Source organism: Cavia porcellus, unplaced genomic scaffold (assembly GCF_034190915.1).
Source record: "Cavia porcellus strain 051 isolate PalLab524CR breed Dunkin Hartley unplaced genomic scaffold, mCavPor4.1 scaffold_2, whole genome shotgun sequence".
Lineage (NCBI taxonomy): Eukaryota > Metazoa > Chordata > Mammalia > Rodentia > Caviidae > Cavia > Cavia porcellus.
In genome coordinates, this window is record NW_026947485.1 from 111,449,114 (window position 1) to 111,463,407 (window position 14,294).

The 14,294-nt window shown below is 40.7% G+C and overlaps 1 long non-coding RNA gene across 1 annotated transcript; it reads right to left on the minus strand.

Moving 5' to 3' along the window:
* Positions 1-1,088: 1,088 nt before the first annotated feature.
* On the minus strand, positions 1,089-12,330 carry LOC134475257 (uncharacterized). Its single transcript, XR_010046314.1, has 3 exons — positions 11,909-12,330; positions 3,124-3,204; positions 1,089-2,633 (listed from the first exon to the last, which is right to left on the minus strand). It is a non-coding gene; the product is annotated as an uncharacterized LOC134475257 (long non-coding RNA).
* Positions 12,331-14,294: the final 1,964 nt, after the last annotated feature.

Here is a 14,294-nt window from a genome sequence, read left to right on the forward strand (position 1 = left end):
TGGTCAGCTGGAACCGAGGCGCGGTTTGTGTTTTCCCACAGGAATCGAGACGAAAACCACTGTGGGTACCGGAGAGACTGACACGGGCGACAAAGCCCTCGACTGAAGATCAGACCTGCCCTACCGGAGATCCATCACAGACCAACCAACAAGATGAATAAAAATAGCGGTAGCCCGAAATGGACAAGAAGATCCTCAGGCATATACATGGCTCGCTCGCCTAGCCTACGACCGAGTCTAGGGGCGGTGAGCTTCCCACACTCCTCCTCTAAAAAATTATGACATAGCTGGGTAGGAGAGTCAATGACGGGTAAGAGCGTACTCCCCCGGTGCGACTCAACCTAAGCCAGGCCCTACCCCATCCTGCACGTAAGCCGCTGGACTGTTAGATGCTGCCCAGGTCTAAATTTCTCTCCGAGGGGATTTCTTTACGGAGAGGAAATGAGTGCAAGCTTGTGTGCATCCAGGTTCCGTCCAGTTTGTGCCTGGCCCTAGAAAAAGGACGAGGGCCTCAGGGCCTTGGCAGACCATGGGACGGCCGACCAGGGTCTAAGCCAAGGACCTACGGTGGGCCTACGCATAGGGCATAAGCCTCTGCACCCAGTCCAGGAAGGGCTACGATGCGCACATTTATAAAAAAAAATAAAAAAGGGGGAGATGTTGGGAGCCGCAGCCCCGAGCCCGGTCGCCTCACTTGGCGGACGTGAGGCCTGTAGTAAAGAGTAAAGCCTGAGGTAGATTACCCCTCCCATCGAGCACGTTAGTTTCCTGCTTACCGCGTAAGCAACCCGCTCAACAATATAGTCTGCCTGGCAACTGATGATGTTAGCCAATCAGCTTGCCTTGCTCACTTTAACATGATTGGACACTGTATCTGTATATATACTGGTGCCACCCCTGGGGGGGAAGGAGAAGCCCGAAAGTAGAAGCCCAGAAGGAGCCGCGGGGAGCGGACCAGAGGAGGCTTCGGCTGGGAGCGATCCCAGGGCAGGTTGTACGGAGAAGGAAAATAAAAAGAAAAGGTTGTCCACTGCCAGACTTTGTCGTGTGTCCTTCCTGCCGGCCGGGAGCGGACATCGACAGTGGTACTCTTTTCTCTCTCCAGAATGTCCTTCAGCATTCTCTGTAGGGTTGGATTAGTGGCTGTGAATTCCCCCAGTTCCTCTTTGTCTTGGAAGCATCTTGTTTCTCCATTAATTTCTAGAGACATTTTGCAGGGTACATCAATCTGGGCTGGAGGTTATTTTCTTTCAGGGCTTGGAATACTTTGCTCTAAGCTCTTTTTGATTTGATGGTCTGTGTTAAGAACTCTGACATGATTTTGATGGGTTTTCCTTTATAGGTGATCTGTTTCTTCTCTCTGATGGCTTTTAATATTCTGTTCTTATATTGAATTTCTGGGATCTTAATTATTATATGCCTGGGTGTAGCTCTGTTTTGGTTGTTGCCGGCTGGAGTTCTGTATACCTCATACATCTGAATATTATTTCCTTTTACTATGCTTGGGAAGTTTTCCTTAATTATTTCTGTGAATAGCCTTTGTATTTCCTTTGTTTTTACTCCTGCTTATGCATTTACATTCTTTATTCTTAAGTTATAGATTCTCTTGTCATCTTTTAGCCTTTGTATTGTTACTGCCTGTTTCCTTGTTATTTTTAAGAAATTTTTCCTTTCATAATCACACTTTGCAAAACTGTCTTCAAGTTTTGATAGTCTATCCTTAGTTTCTTTCAAGCAGTTTTGCCAGCTTTCAATGGAGTTTATTTCCTGGTAATCTTTTTGAATCTGTTTCATGTATTCTAGGTTTTCTTTATATTCTTCATCGAACATTTCTCTCCATTTTTTGTGCTCTTCCATTCTTCCATCTGTGCCTTCTTGAGAGGTGCTTAGCATTTCTTTTATTAATCTACTTACATATGGCTTTATTTGATTAAATATTTCACTTTTGAGCTTGTCTATGAGGTCCTGAAGATGTGTCTTTATTCTACTGATGCTGTGTCTGATATTGCATGTTTGCTGTCCTCAATCTCTTTTGTATTTACCTCTCCTGGATCAATGTTCTCAAGGCTGAGGGCTGGGGACTTTTTCTTGTTTCTTTCTCATATCATGTTTTTGGTTTCTTCCATACAGGTGTATAGAGGAGCTTCCAGCCCCTTTCCTTGTTGGTTATAGTTCTTCTGAAGCATGCTGACTAGGGATTTCTGCCCTCTCCAGTTAACTGTTGATCACTGAGGTGCAAACAGAGGCTGCGTATGCTGGCCCCTCCCCTTGGGTCAGTCAGCCTGTGGGGTTTTCACTGCATTAGTGTGTGCCATGTGTACAGAATTGGTTTGGGGCAATTTATTGGGTCCTGGCCAGGGGTGTGACTCAGGTCAAGCATATCCCACCAATCTGGTCTGGGAAGGGAACAACTGACTGGTGTCACTGCTGATGATTGTTCCCGCTAGTCCTGCCAGATTCCAACATGTCATCCAGGTGGTTGCCTCTTTCCCCTGGGAGCGTCTTATTCCCAGCATTCACCACGGGTCAATGCAGGTCCCTTGCCAGCTCTGTTCTCTGTTGGGACTCACCAAACTCTGACTTAAGTGCCATTGAGGTTCCAGCAAGTTGCATCAGCAGAAGTTCAGGCAGCTCTGTCAAAGAGGCAGGAGTTTGGGTGGGTTGTTAGTGGCAGGAATTCAGGGGGCTCGGCGAGTTTCAGCCTTGTGAGTTCGGGCACTCTGGCGAGAGCACCATGGCTGCTAATCTTAGCTACTACAATGGTAGCCCAGGACTGCATGTTTGACTGGTTCTTTTCCCTTTAGTTTCTTCCTGGGTCAAGAGGATCCATCTTCCTCTGTCCGGACCTCCCCAAATATTTTATTCCAGCATCTGAGTTGTCTGTCTCAGGAAGCCTCTGTATTCTGCTGCTTATCTATCTACCATCTTTAGCTCCTCCCTCTATTTTTTTAATTTGTAAGTTTGTATCTTTTCAAGAATGAGTATTTTAGAAAACTGATTTTGTGAGAACTGAACATAACTTTCTTTTTAGTAATTAGAAATCCAAAACCACACAGTCTACTCAAACTCTGGGAAAATGTACAATTGTATTAAAGCTCACAGAAAATATACATTAAAGCTCACCTGATTTAGATAATTTTTCCTCTTCATTCACTAGTATATTAATATTTGATACATGCCTTTTTTTGTCTTTTTTCTTTCATGCTGCAAGAAATATACAAAATCAAAAGAACTCTTAATTCCTTAGAAGAAACCTCAAGCAAAAACAAAAGCCTATCCTATAAAATTAACATAAAATTCAGTGGCACTGGAACTATGGAGATAGCTTAGATAAATAAGTTCCATAAGAATAAAGAAGAAACATTTCTGTACAAACATATATAAAAATAATTGCAGGAGGCATATTAAACCTTCACTTTCCTGCCAAAATAATGAACTTGTCAGATAACCCCTGAAACAAGTGTGTGTAGGAAGGTGGATTTTAGTGAACAGACTCCAATTCTCTTCTGTATGTACCCACTGTATCAGATCCTTGCTTGAGGGCTTTTTCTTTTCATAGTATAAACCTTTGATCACAGCACCACCCAACAATTTCTAGAAAAGATAAGATTAGTGTGCCAGGGGTTATTCTTTGTAAAGGTGCCATATCCCTTTCCACCCAGACACTAGAACTAACTTTAAAATCAAAACATTTTGAGTTGTAGTAAAACAAACTTTTTAACATGAGACTTACACTATAAACTTTCTATGTTGGTCCTATTAAACAGTGATCTCAAAGTGGGAGTTTTTCAAGTGCCATGAATCCAACACTTCAAATCTTAGCAGACAACAGATTACATTCATCTCAAAGTCTGCGTGTAAGAAACTATTAGCTGGTGTTCGAGTAGTTTCAATACTGTCTTGAAGTTTGAATAAAGTTACTGTGTAGACATTAAATATTTTGTTTAAATATTATATGTTAAATCATTTTCTTATCAGGAGAGAAATGGAGAAAGCAGAAACAACAGACAAGATAAGAAATAGTCCAGGTAACAGGCTTGTGACATCTATACCATCTGTAACAAGAGGAGGAATTTCAGCATGGTTTTCAAAAATACTTTAAAGTTAATTTTTAAATATTCACCTCTACTTGGCATAAACAATTTTTTTCTACAAAAGATATGATTCCTACAGAGGAAGAAACTTAGAAAAAAGTGGGTGGTTGTCTGTTGTATGATAAAAGGGTCAGTATTACAATATTATAGTCACTTATTTTAATAACCTGTTGTGCATACTTCATACCAATAAAAAAATTATCCCTCCACTTTGCACTATGATTCTTTGCCATGAAGAACTCCCTGAGAAATTAAAAAACTTTAATCCTAATTATCTCCAAAAGATGTCTTACGCCCAGCTTAAGTTCAAGAAGATAAAGACCCTTGCTACCAAAAGCTATTATCTACTGATGTTTAGGCTCACTGCACAATAATTTAAGCACCAAATGGGTATTCCAGTAAAACCTCGGTGTCATATTCATATATTGCTAATTGTGGTTTTTAAAGTTAACACTTAAAAACAACTTTTTTTTTTTTTGTCTTTTTTGTTTTTACGGTACCAGGGATCGAACTCACGACTGCCTGCTTGCAAGGCAGGCACTTATACTGCTGAGCTAAATCGCCAGCCCCCAAAACAACTTTCTAACAGAACAACAACCTTTCCTTATTTTTACTATACATGTTACAGATGCTATTTACCTGACACAGCACTTCCTCAGGATTACTTAAGTATGTTTCTCCCATAGGCAACCTGCAGGGGTAACTTCATCTTAGGGTTTATATAGCTGTCCCCTAAGAGCTTCATGCACTCTGAGGTGGGGCTTTTGGGACTTGGGGATGCAAGTATTAGAGGGGAATTAGGGTATTAGGAGGTCAGGTCTGCTCAGAAGAGGAAGTCACTGGGGATACAACCTAGAAGGGTGTATCTCCCTTGCCAGTTCCTTCCTGGCTGCCATGAGGTGAGCAGCTTTTTTCCACACAGGGCCTTCTGCCATGCCACTGACCATGCAAGGAATGCCACTTTTAAAACGTGAGTCCAAATAAACGTCACATCTTTTAAACTTTTGAGTGTTGGGCATTTTGTCCTAGGTACAAGGAAAGTAATTAAGATATTTCATGGTCTTTTTAACTATCACTCAAACTTAAATATTACTGATCAACCAGGTTTACCAATTATGCAAGGTAAAAGAAGATGCTAAGTATCACAAGGCAGAAAAACTTTGAAGAAAAAACCTCTTTGTATTTTCATTGCATTTTCTAAGACAGAAGAGCCATGATATTACAAGTTATTTAATTAATAAAGCTGTGTTGAACTGTCAATTAATAAACAAGTTTAATAGCCTAATTAAATTTCTTAGCAAGAAGCTTAGGTTATTGCTTTTTTTTTGCTGCTTTCAATCACATACCACCATTATTATTATAAGATGTTCAAAGATACTGTCTGAACTGTGACTCACAGGGTACCGTGGTAACAGGAGCATCTCTCTTTCTTAATCATTCTTTTCAGCTCAAAAGTGTTGTTGAATTGTATAAATGGCTTAGACTCTGACAAATGACTTAAGTCACTCTTACACATACTGCTCCTATACTTACCTTTGATTACTATAATCAAAACTTTTTCTAATAAGCCCACATGGAAAACTATTTTTCTCTTGAAAGGGTTTTTCTTGGCTAAAAGTTAAATCTAGTAAGTTGTTAACCAAAATAAGAGTCCCAGCCCAAATCACAGGTGGATATATGGAATTGGTTTCATAAAACTTTCAAGGCCCTATATTTTTTTAGTAGGCTCATTTCTGAACACAGGAGCCTTTCAAATTTTGACAAATTTAATGTAGAAACTGGTGAGATGATTCTAGTGAGATAATCCTTATACTAATTAGCCCCTTATATTTCACTGTTTATATGATTTATATTTCACTAGGTTTATATGATTTATATTTTGAAAAGTTTATGTAGATAATACTCCTATAATAGTTGTGTGATTCCTGTCTCTTTAGTTTACTTTTATTACAAAGATTATAGTGCTGAACTTTAATTTATAAATGAACTACTTCAATACGAGCATTTTAACCCTGCACATCTTAGTAATCTAAGTTCCAAAAGTCACTTAAGAATTTTAGAAAATGTAAGCAAATTTGCTTGCAACATCTATAATGAAGAATTATTAAAGAACTGGTATACTCAAAAAAACAACTACTATACTCATAAATTTCAAGTTAAAACTTTTATATTTTGGTTTTACAGCATTAACTCCCTAGTGTGGGCTACTGTTTGACACTGTTATTAAAAGACACCGTTATTTAAGTTATTTAAAAAAACACTCAGGCCATTCACATGATTACATTAGACTTACATGTTTATATTAGAATTTTGAAGGATTTCTATAGTCGTTCAAGTGTGGACTAGCTTGAGAATACGAAGCTTTTGGAAGTCACAGTAATAGAGTTCCATCGGCTTGCAGCCTTTGTTTCACTAGAAACCCCAGGAAGGCACAGAGGGAACGGGGAGAATAGGGAGAGAAAGCCCCCTTCCTCATTTTCGCTGGCGCAGCAGCTGGGAGAAGAATAGCAGCCACTGTGAAATCCTCCTAAACCTTCTGCACTACAGAATGTAAGGTTAATCTGGAAGGTGCGTGCGTGCGTGTGTTTTGAAAGAGGATATTAGCTTGCTTAAAGGCACAGATAAAATATGGTGGGAGTGGAAAATGAAGAGGTAACATTCTCACTAAAATTGCACTTTAAAAGCCTTCCTCTGGCAGGGGGACGTCTTTAACTCCACACAGACTGAGCTGAGAACACTGGTTACTGATAGACAGGATACCTACTATATCTAGGTAAAGAATGGAAACTGAGTTAGATTTACTCTGGAGCAGGAGCAGAAAAAAATATTATCTTCTACAAAGGATATTCATCTGTCTAAATAATTACAGCTATTTTGGCCTTAGGACATAACTCTAAATTTTTATAGGTCAAAATTTATTGTCTATATTTTATTTAGTCTATAATAATTTATAGTCTATAACCATTACCTGAGACAGTAACATATTTTTCTTAAAAAGCTAAAACTTGAAAAATTAACTTGCCGGTTGTTTTCTTTATTCCAATTACTGATGCATTGTCAAATTCAAAATAATAAAATGTATATGACATGTATCTTATTAACATTATCTAAAGTTGAAATAAAAATATTTATTTTAGAATAACAAAACTGACATAAGTTATGTTGAAGAATGAGTTTTATACCCTTCTGTTTTGCTTATAAACAAGTCATAAGCAAATTTTGAAACAAAGTAAAACATTTTCTTTAAGAACTCGTTTTACAATATAACCTGCAATCAGAGTGCCCTAATAAATGTGTTATCTTGTCTATTACAACATGTCTGCCAGTTCATAGTTTACCAGTAAGGAGCTTTTTTTTTCTGAGTTTAAGATTATATTGAAAAATAGAATGAATAGTTAAAATAACTTCATTTATAGTATCTTATCTATTATTAAATAGGTCCCATCTTGAAACTAAGTATACAACCTCTTTACTTTTACACAATACTTGCATTCATAAACATCATTTTAATTCTAGCCAGGAATATATTTATCATTTATTTTTCAAGCCAAAAAGTGTTTATTTTTTGGAATATATAGTCTTATAAAACTATAACACATGTTGTGCTTAAGAATAAGATTAGTTCACATAAAGAATATTTTCCTGCTTTTTTTTTTTTTTTTTTTTTTTTTTTGTCTCTTTGAGACAGGGTCTCACTGTGCAGTTCAGGCTGGCCTTGGGCTCACTCTGTAGCCCAGGCTGGTCTCAAACTTTCAAAGATCCTCCTATCTCAGCCCCCCACCCCCAAGTATCTGGGATTACAGGAGTGCATCACACACCTAGTCCTGTTTGCTTTCTTGCACTTCAAGTAAAAATATAACATTTTGTGTACCATTTTACTGTTTGGGTGATCCTTGGGACTGATTCTCAAAAGGTAGAAGAAAAGAAGACACAAAGGATCATTAAGATTTCACTGGGGGCTGGGGATTTAGCTCAGCGGCATAAGCACCTGCCTTGAAAGCAGGCAGTCGTGAGTTTGATCCCTGGTACCAATAAAAATGAAAAAACAAAAAAGCAAAAAAAAAAAAAAAAGATTTCACTGGAGGATATTATATCCTTAAACTTAGATTATCCCTAGAATGGACAGACATGATAGTTTTTATATTTGTGTTATAGTGAAATTATGAAATTTATCAGCTTGTTTTAATGAGCTTATACAATGATTCTTATGTTTCAACTTCTCTAGAAACTCCATAGTAACTATATTTTTTGTGCACATTTCTTAAGCAAGAGTACATTCAGATGAGTGAGTCACACCCTTTATTTCTCCTTTCAATTTTGTATTTGCTTGATGTATTTCATAATGCTGTTGTTATGTGTTATGCATAAGCACTGGCTACAGTATCCTGTCTGGGCCAAAACCCTTTCAGTAGCATGTACCTGGGACATGAAGATACTAAGCCAACCTTTCCATTAAAAGGCAAAGATTGTTATATTGCACTAATTCTTCAGCATTAATGAGATGTTCTACTGTATCTATTAATACTTCTGGTCATATAATCAACTCTGTCTGATACTTACACAGCCATTCCAGTTCTCTCTCATCATAGTCATTTGCATCATTTTCAACTTATTTACACATTATAATCTACTGTATTTTCTTTAGACAATATAAAGTTAGGTCTTGTGTTTTTAAAATACAGTCTGTTTTAGTCAGCTTTGCATTACTGTAAGAAAATAAACAACTGAGATAATCAACTTAAAAAGAGGAAAGAAGCTGGGTATGGTGGCACATGTGAGAAATCTCAGCCCTTGGGAAGCTGAAATAGGAGCTTGTGAGTGTGAAACCTGCCTAAACTACATGGAGAGACACTATCTCAGAAAAGAAGGAAGGAAAAGAAAAGTTTTATTTTGTTTTGGACTATAGTTTTGAAGGTTCCAGTCCATGTTTAGTTGGCCCTGCTGTTTTTGGTCCTGCAGTAAATTATACATCATGGCAAGGAGCCTGCAGCCAAAGATGCTGCTTATCTCATGGCAGGTGGGAAGCAAGAAGACAGAGACCAACATCCTAGAGTCCTCTGGGTTTTCTGTGATAGCATGCAGATCTCATACCTCCCAAAAGCATCGAACTAGATCTACTACCTCCCAAAAGCATGAAATTAGAGACCAACTCTTTATTTGGCACATAGGCATTTACAGGGGGAGGCACTGAAGACTCATTGTACAGCACTGTTTGATAATCTTTGCCTTTTAATGGAAAGGTTGGCTTAGTATCTTCATGTCCCAGGTACATGCTACTGAAAGGGTTTTGGCCCAGACAGGACACTGTAGCCAGTGAAGCCTTAGAGGCGGAACCAAGGAGCTCCTATCTCCCCCACCCCTAGGAATTTACCTGTGATCCATCTTCCCCACCCCCTAGGAATTTACCTATGGCGCCAAACCCAGACCAGTGGGCTACCTGGGCATCCCTGATGCCCCTTTAGGTTCCATCCCAAACTGAGGCTACTTACATACCCCCAATATCACATGTCCACCAGAGAGAAAGTCAGCAGTCAGGGTGTTTGGCGCTGTCATCTTGGGACGGATCTCAAAGTCAATGGCCACCCCCTTGTGGTTCCTCTTGTGATCAGCAACAGTCACCCTGTTGCAGACCACATGACGGTTCATTGTGCTGCGGACAGCAATTTCATCCCTGCAAGGCACACAGTGAGACGCCATCTGCCAGTGTTTCCTCATCCCAGGGTAACTGGCAGCCACCTTGTGGCCAATCTATAGATAATCGCTCACACACCCCTGCCAGATGGATGGCTGCCCAATGGCCATCTCCTCCGCAAACTTCTCCTCAATCTCTGCTACCAGTTCGGGAGCAAGCTGGCACTGAGGGACTTGTTAATATACATGTGCCTTTCTTCCTTTCTGACTTATCTCAGATTACCCATAAATTAGGTAGCTTCTCTGTTGACCCACAGAATTATATCAGAGAATTTGAATTTATTACTAATTGTTATGATTTATATTTTAAGGATGTTTGTGTGATTCTAAATACCACTCTCAGCTCACAAGAGTGAAATCAGCTGCGGCAAGCAGCTCAAGAAGAAGCTGCTTCTTCTCGAGTGGTGTTCGCAGACATAAGACGAACACCACTGATAAGGACCCTGGGCCTGCAGCTGTGCCAGAACAAGATCCTAACTAGAACTATCAAAACAGTGAAGGTTCGACAAAATTACATAAAATGATTGAGTGTCTGATTGTGGGCCTTAATAAGATTGTTCACAAACACACTTACTATAACAAACTTTTAGAACAGGTCCAGGAGGTTAATGAAAACCCAGCTGTGTTCCTAAATCAGCTTCAGAAAACCTTAATTAAGTTTACTGATGTAAACCCAGACTCTCATGAAAGGATGATTGTTGTTAACTCTTATTTTATTTCCCAGTCTGCTCCTGATATTCGTGCAAAATTACAAAAGGTTGAACATGGCTCTCAAACTCCGTAAAGGGATCTACTTAAATTAGCTTTCTGTGTCTTCAACAACAGAAATAAAATTCAAAAAGAGGAAAAGCAAGCTCAAAAATTAAAATTTGCTAAATATCAGTCTGATCTTTTAGTAGTGGCACTCGGGGCTCCCAGGACAAGAAATCTGAAACAAGGTGTGGCTGCCCGAGTCCCACCCAGACTGTGCTTTAAATGCAGCAAACAAGGACACTGGGCAAAGGATTGCCCCAATCCTGGCATCCCTCTAGGACCATGTCCATACTGCAATAATAAGGGCCACTGGAATAGTGACTGTCCTAGCTGCCAGTGAGCGGGTAAGCCATCCTCTAATCCCTTGCCCTCACAGGAGACTCCGTCAATGCCAGATTCATCACTGACTGACCTGCTCGGACTTGCTGCGGAAGATTGACAGGGCTCGGGGCTCACAGCCCCCACTCCGGTAACCTTGTCGGAGCCCCGAGTCTCACTGAAGGTCTCAGGTAAGATAATATCTCTGCTTGTAGATATGGGGGCGATTTATAGTGTACTTCCTGATTTTTCAGGACCTTGTAGTAAGTCCTTGATTTCTGTTGTGGGTGTTGAAGGCCAGCCTACTCAACCTTTGCAAACTGGGCCTATCCCACGTCGATTCCAGAATCTTTTCTTTACCCATAGCTTCCTAGTAATCCCAACATGTTCCACACCCCTTTTTGGTAGAGACCTTCTTCAAAAGCTTAATTTTTCCTTTACTTTCTCTCTTCCCACAGCCCTAATCCTCCAAACAGCCTCACAATGTGTCACAAAGCCATTCCCTCCCCTTCCTCCTTCTCTGGTTGACCCCATAGTTTGGGACACATCCAATCCTACTCTGACTACACATGCCATGACTGTTTTAATAGATCTCAGGAATCTCTCAGTTTTTCCCTGCGTTTCCCATACCCATAGCTCCCCAACATTTAAGGGGACTTAAACCCATAATTAAGTGCCTTGTGGACAACAGTTTTCTTAAACCTACCCATTCACCCCACAATACTCCCATTCTCCCGGTACTCAAGCCTGATAGGTCCTATCGCCTGGTACAGGACCTTAGGGTAATTAACAGTGCTGTTACCCCGACTCACCCAGTTGTGCCAAATCCCTATACCATGCTCTCTCATATCCCTCCCTCCACCACTCACTTTACAGTTATAGATCTTAAAGATGCCTTCTTTACTATCCCCCTATACCCTGATTGCCAGAACCTCTTTGCGTTTACATGGACTGTCCCAGACACTCTCAGGTCTCAACAACTTACTTGGACAGTGCTCCCCCAAGGGTTCAGAGATAGTCCCCACTTCTTTAGTCAAGCTCTTGCTACTGACCTCATAGAACTTGATCTCAAACCTAGCGTTCTTCTTCAATACATAGACGACCTTCTATTATGTTCTCCATCCCATATGTTAGCCATACACCATTCAGCCAGTCTTCTTAATTTCCTTGCTAGTCGTAGATCCTGGGTCTCTTCTGCTAAAGCCCAGATAGCCTCCCCAAAAGTCAAATACCTAGGTCTCGCTCTCACCCCTACCACTTGTGCCATCACCTCAGATCGTAAGGCAATTCTTCATGATCTCCAGGTGCCCACAACTAAACAACAGGTTACATCTTTCCTAGGTTTAGCTAATTTCTTTTGTCTCTGAATTCCTAACTTTGCAGCCCTAGCTCAACCCCTCTACAAGGCTGCTAAGGGTCCTTATCAGAACCCCTGGGCCCTACTAGGCTAATACATGCCTCCTTTCATAAATTAAAAGAGGCTCTCCTAAAAGCTCCAGCTCTTACCCTTCCTGATCCCACCCAACCTTTCATCCTATACACTACTTGTCAGGGCCACAATGCTATAGGTGTACTAGGACACAAAAAGGGACCTTCTTTTCAAGCAGTAGCTTACTTGTCAAAACAGTTAGATCACACAGTAAAAGGATGGGCTCTTTGTCTCCGAGCTCTTGCAGCTGCAGCCCTCCTGACACAGGAAGCTAAAAAGTTTACATTAGGGCAATCTATTACAGTACACTCACCTCATCACCTACATGAGCTTATCTCACATAAGGTGCTCCTTGCCCTAATGACCCCTCTCGCCTTCAACAGGTACACTTAGCTCTTTCAAGACCCTTGCATCTCTATTGCAACTAGTGGTCCTCTTAATGTAGCAACCTTACTTCCTACCTCAGAGGGCCATCCTTATCATGACTGTATTGAATTCTTACAGATGACTCCCACCCCTTTCCCTCACATCAGTAGCATACCTCTCTCTTTAGCCTTTGACTCATGGTTCATAGATGGCAGTTCAACAAACTCAGACAACCAAAAGAGGGCAGGATATGCAATAGTTAACCAGTTGAAAGTTATAGAAGCAAATCCTCCACTGCCACCTGGCACCTCATTGCAGAGAGCAGAACTTATTCCCCTTACAAGGGCTCTTACACTAGCAAAAGACAAGATTATAAATATATACACTCACTTAAAGTATACATTTAGCATTTTACACTTTCATGCCTCTATCTGGCAAGAATGGGGTTTTATTACCATTCAGGGAACCCCCATCATTAATGCTCCCCTTATCCTTAAACTTCTCAAGGCAGCCCAACTGCCAAAGCAGGCAGCAGTTATTCATTGTAGGGGACACCAAAACTCTACAGATCCTATTGTTCAAGGCAATGCCTTTGCAGATTCACAAGCCAAGTTAGCTGCACAAGGGCCCTGCCCTTCTCATCTTCTCCCGTTAGTCCCAAACAGTCTACCTCAGCCTAATTATTCACCAGAGCAGTTACAGCTTTACTTCATAAACCAGGTTACACACAAAACACTCAGGGATGGACTTTTCAGGGATCTAAACTTGTTCTCCCACATCAACAGGCCTTAGACATCATCACTGACTTACACAACTGTTTTCATATAGGATCACAGGCCCTATACAACCTCTTAGCCCCAATAGTCACACACCCTTCTCTAAAAGCTATCATTCTTAAGATTACTCACACCTGTTATCTCTGTGCTAGGACCTCTCCTCAGGGACGTATGGCACCCCCTTCCTTTCCTATCTATCAGTTTTGAGGACACACCCCTGGTCAGGACTGGCAGATAGATTTTACACACATACCCCACCACAAAACTCTCAAATATCTTCTCACCTTTGTTTGTACCTTTTCAGGATGGATAGAAGCCTTTCCCACAACCAGGGAAACTGTTGTTGTAGTTACCAAAGTCATATTACAAGAAATCATTCCAAGGTTTGGTCTACCTCAGTCAGATAATGGTCCCGCCTTTATTTCTCAGATCACCCAACAGGTATCCTCAAGCTTACACATCAGCTGGCACCTACACATCCCATACCATCCCCAATACTCAGGAAAAGTAGAAAAGGCAAATGGCCTCATAAAGACACACCTTACAAAACTCACTTTAGAACTACACCAACCTTGGCCTCAACTTTTGCCCTTAGCCTTAACCAAGCTCAGGGCACTTCCCCAGGCTCCTATTTTCTTAAGTCCTTTTGAACTTATGTATGGCAGGCCATTCTTACTCCACAATCTTCCTACTCCCCAAAATCTCCCTCCCCTTGCTGACTATGTCCCAGTCCTCTCCTTCCTCCGACACTTGTTGTGACAACATGCTGATCTCTGCCTTCCACAACCCTTGGAGAGGCCAAACCAGATCCTCCCATATCCCCAGGAGATCTAATTTATCTCAAATGTTCTAAACCCACAGGACTAC